Here is a 5,200-nt window from a genome sequence, read left to right as displayed (position 1 = left end):
CACAAATGTTGCTTTGCAATAAAGCTTGAGACGATCGTCGAATCTCTTCTTAACTATATCTCATAATATTTCATATTAACTAATATTTAAATTTACATTTTTTTTTTTTTTTAAAAAAAAGGATAGTTAACTTAATTACTTAGCAATACTAAGTTAGTATGTTATATATATAAAATATATAATATACATACAAATATTAAGTAGCCTATAATTTTTTTATCAAAGTAACCTATACTTAATTATACTTAGTTAGTAACTTAATATATATTAACTTAGTTAATACGTTAGTTTATGAACTAACTAGTTAGTATATTAACTAATACATACACATATAAATATTAAATAATCTATATAACATATACTACGTAATTACTAATATACATACTTAAATTTATATAACTATTTTTTTTGTAATATATTAATATATTTCGTATATATATACAAGATGTATGAACGAGCTAATGAGTTTGACTACCAAGCCGAGCTAGCGATCTAGTCGAGTTTTAAACGAATTGAGTGAGCGAACCCCCGTTGAGTTCAATCGAGTGAGCAGAATATGTATCACTTGCTTATCGAGCGAGTTTGTACAATGTCGAGCTCGAGTTCGGATCGAGCTTAACCGAGCTTATTGGCTCGTTTACCGGCCTAAGTATGTCTTTGTATTAGTTATTGCACTATTGGAAGATGAGACTTGGAGTTTGTACTTTCTAACTATAATGGACCCATATTATGCTACTAGGAGAATATATCTTTGAGACGAATTGAGATTTTTGATTTATTGTGTTTGGATTATTTATAGATCTCTAATTGATGTTTTATAAGTAATTTGGTAGTATAGGTAGTTGGCTATTGGATAAAATATAACCGTAAGAAAATGTTTCAGTTAGATTTAATATCAGTGCTTAGTATAAATTGTATTTGCTTTTTATTACTCTTTATCTTAGGACAACAGCGCTTGTCCTTAATAATTTGCTTAGTTTTTAGGATTTTTTTTGTTCTTTTTTCTCCTAGTTATGTGTTTTTCATGTATAGTTCATGTGTTCTTGCATTGTGCTTTTGCTTTTTAATGATATTTCTATTACTTCTAAAAAAAAAACACACAATACAAGTTCTAAATAGGTGTCGCGTATTGCTTTGGGCTTGGGGCGTGACAATTAACTCAAATTCATTTATGATTGTGACAATATTAGAGAGGAAACCATGACATAAACAGTTGTGACCATTGTCATCAATGAGCTGGTTCAGTTGATTGCTCCTGAATCAAAATTGCCAAGGGGTGTCCACCGAGATGTTGTGGACATTAGAGATGACCTTGAGAGCATCCAGTGTTTCCTCAAAGATGCAGATAAAGGAGACCTTCAAGATGGCGTCACAACTTGGGTGAAACAAGTGAGAGAAGTAATTTATCATATAGAAGATGTAATAGATGAATACGTTCTTCACGTGGCAAAGCGTCGTCATCAGCAAAGTTTTATTGCTTTCCTCTACAAAATTAGCCGCTTAATGGAAAAACTAAAACCATGTCATGACATAGCTACCAAGATTCAAGATATCAAAATATCAGTCTGTGAAATCAAGGAACGAAGTGAAAGATATGGTTTTAGCTCTTCAGAGCAAGGATCAAGTAGTAGTGCAAGAAATGTTACATGGCATGATCATCAATTAGGTTCATTTTTCATTGAGGAAGATGAAGTTGTGTATTGAGTCTACAAGGGATGAACTCATAAGCTAGTTGGTGGGGGAAGCATCTAAACGCTTTGTGATGTCAATGGTAGGCATGGGCGAAATTGGTAAGACAACTTTTGCTAAGAAAGTATATGACAATGAATCAGTAAAGGGACATTTTGACTGCCGTGTTTGGATCACTATGTCTCAGTCCTACAACATGCATAAGATACTCATGTTCATGACAAAACTAATCTACTAGGCAACACAAACTGCTTCGGGGCAAATAGAAATGACAGACGAGATCACACTAATTAGCCAACTAAGAAAATATTTACAGCAAAATAGGTATATTGTAGTTTTCGATGATGTTTGGAAGACGGAGTTTTGGGAAATTGTTAAACATGCTTTACCATGCAATGACAGAGGAAGCAGGATTATCATCACAACACGTAGTGATCTCATTGGTTTTTCGTGTAAAGAATCTTTAACTGATCAGGTACACAAGGTACAACCTCTCTCTCAAGACAAGGCTTGGGAATTGTTTTGTAGAAAGGCATTCCACACTGAGTTTCAGGGTTGTTGTCCGTGAGAGTTGGTGAGACTGTCGATGGACATTGTCAAAAAATGTGAAGGCCTCCCACTTGCAATTGTTGCCATAGGTGGTCTTCTATCAACAAAAGAGAAGGTGCCTTTAGAATGGAAAAAAGTTGCATGATAGCCTCAGTTCCGAACTAGAATGTAATCCCCACCTTACAAGTGTCACAAAAATTCTCTCTCTTAGTTATCATGATCCATCCTACCTTAAGTCTTGCTACTTGTACTTTGGCATTTTTCCAGATGACTACTCAATCACTGATGCAAAATTGTTTCGGTTAAGGATAGTTGAGGGCTTCATTAAGGGAAACAAAGGCAAACAATTTAAAGAGGTAGCAGAAGAATACTTAATGGAGCTCATCTACAGAAACTTGGTTCAACTTTCATTTGGGGAGCTTGATTATGGGATAGGCAGAAAGTACAGAATTCATGATCTGCTACATGAAATCATTCTATCGAAGGCTATTGAATTGAATTTCTGTCATGTTTTGGAAGCAAGTGATACCGGTGCCTATCAATCCACGATGCTAGAGAAAATGTTTTTGAGACAAGTGAGTACTCTAGGGTTCATTCTATTTTTCTCTTCAACATTAATGAATTGCCCAAGTCTTTCATAGTTAAATTGTTCAAAAAGTTCAAGCTTTTAAAAGTGTTGGATTTTGAAGATTCACCTATTGATTATCTTCCTCAAGAAGTGGGTGATTTATTTCACTTGAAGCACTTAAGTTTAAGGAGAACAAAAGTAAAGATACTTCCAAAGTCAGTGGGTAGGTTACAGAATCTTCAAACACTAAATGTTGTGGAAAGTGGAGTTCGTGAGCTACTAATTGAGATATTCAAGCTTTATAAGCTAAGGCATATTTTGGCTCATTCTCATGACTTTGAAATTAAAAGTAGCTTTTATTCAGGGCGAGGAGTAAAAGTACATGAAGGGGTTGGATGTTTAAACGAGTTGAAGACACTAGCAAGTATTGAGGCAAATCATCATGGGGTTGGTCCATTTGAAAACCTTGGAAAGTTGATTAAATTGAGGATGTTGGGGATTTCAAATATGACTACAGAACATGGGAGGGCTTTGTGTGACTCCAAACAAAATATGGTCCTCCTTAACATTTTGCTTGTAGGCTTAATCAGTGAAGATGAGATTATTAACTTACAAGCAATTTCATCACCACCTCCATTTCTAAAGCATATTGGTCTACAGGGGCGACTGGAGATGTTGCCCAATTGGATTCTAGAGCTTCAAAATCTTGTCACACTACTATTATTTTTCTCATTATTAGAGGAAGATCCACTGCCATGTGTTCAGGCTTTGCCTAATCTAATTACCCTTTCTCTACATCATGCGTATGATGGGGAGCAGTTGCATTTTGAGGAAAACAGTTTTCGAAAACTCAAGAAACTCACACTCAGAGAGTCGAAAAAATTAAAGTTGGTGAAAATAGACAAAGGATCACTACCTGGTCTGGAGCAACTAGAGATTAGGCCATGCCTAGAGATGAAGGAGGTGCCCTTTGGAATTCAGCAATTGAAAAGCCTTAAGATTCTCGACTTCTATGAAATGCAGAAAAAATTTGTGCTACGTATGCAGCAAGATGGAGGCGAAGATTATTGGAAAGTCCAGAAGGTAACTACTATCCATCTTAAGTATAGGATTAAAGGAGAACAATATCAAATATACAAGCTTGGTGGTTCGAACTTGTTGGAGCGTTTGCAAGGGTGAGTCTTGGAGGATCAAACTACCATGCAGTTAGTGATAGACAAGGTATGCGTCTATAAGCCACAAGACTTCAATGATTCTTACTTTTTTTTTTCGTTTTGTTATATTCAATGATAAAATTCTTCAGATTATGTGGCTGAGTAAGCTACAACCTAAGCTACAATTGGAAATGTTACCACAAACTTTTACACTTTAAATTGTGTTCCTTGTTTTCCATACTTTAATTTATTTATTTACTTTTTTTGACATGTCCACACAAGGGAAGGGGAGAGGAGATTCGAACTAGTGACCTTCACTTTATTAGGCGTGGTCCACAGTCGATTGAGCTACCCCTTGGAAACCGTACTTTAATGTATTTGATATTATAATGTTGGAAAAAATCCACTTTACCCCTCTGAAGTTTCAGGAGTTTTTTAATTTGAACCTCAAAGTTTAAAAATTTGCAATGTACCCCCCTAATGTTTCAAAAAATTTCAATTCAAACATTCTGTTACTAATTTCCGTCAAATTGGACGGAAATCTATAAAATTACGTAATTATCCTTAGGCTTTTTTTTAAAAAAAAATTTCTGTTCAATTAGATGGAAATTAGTAACGGAAGGTCTGAATTGAAAATTTTTGAAACATTAGGTGGGGTACATTGCCAATTTTTAAACATTAGAGTTCGAATTGAAAAACTTCTAAAAATTCAGGGAGGTAAAGTGAATTTAATAATGTTTCATCACTAAGAATAGTTTGATATTATTCTATGTTACAACAAGGATCTAAGAATTGCAATTACACTTGGGTAAGCAAGGTGGATCTTTTATAATTAAAAGCTTAATTCTTCCGGGGTTTTGTTCTTGTATGTAATAGTTTTGAGGGCTTTGAAACTAATGTGTTATAATGCATAGTTTATTTAGTATTAGAAAAACTGTGACTTATATGCCACAATATGACCTTTGATATATTTCTGTTGTGCCAAATACCCACCTAAATTAATAGGCAAATACTTGGTACATTTTACTCGCAAGTGCATAAGATCAAACGATAGTATAACAGGCAAATACGAGATCATTTCCACGATCCACGAGGATGGGTAAATTATGTTTAGAAGTAATTTTCCATTTAATTAAACATATAAAATTCAATTGTCACGATTGAATTTAATATAAAGAAATAAAATAAAAGATAAACAAAAACTAAAAAGGATTAGGGTTTTGATATCCACTACTAATCG

At 34.2% G+C, this 5,200-nt stretch overlaps 1 pseudogene; it reads left to right on the top strand.

The window, feature by feature from the left end:
* The first annotated feature begins 1,777 nt into the window (after positions 1-1,777).
* Positions 1,778-3,985, top strand: LOC132169224 (putative disease resistance RPP13-like protein 3; annotated as a pseudogene).
* The last annotated feature ends 1,215 nt before the right edge of the window (positions 3,986-5,200 follow it).

Source organism: Corylus avellana, chromosome ca2 (genome assembly GCF_901000735.1).
Source record: "Corylus avellana chromosome ca2, CavTom2PMs-1.0".
NCBI lineage: Eukaryota > Viridiplantae > Streptophyta > Magnoliopsida > Fagales > Betulaceae > Corylus > Corylus avellana.
Note: the sequence above shows the minus strand (reverse complement) of the source record. Positions and strands in the feature narration are given on the sequence as shown.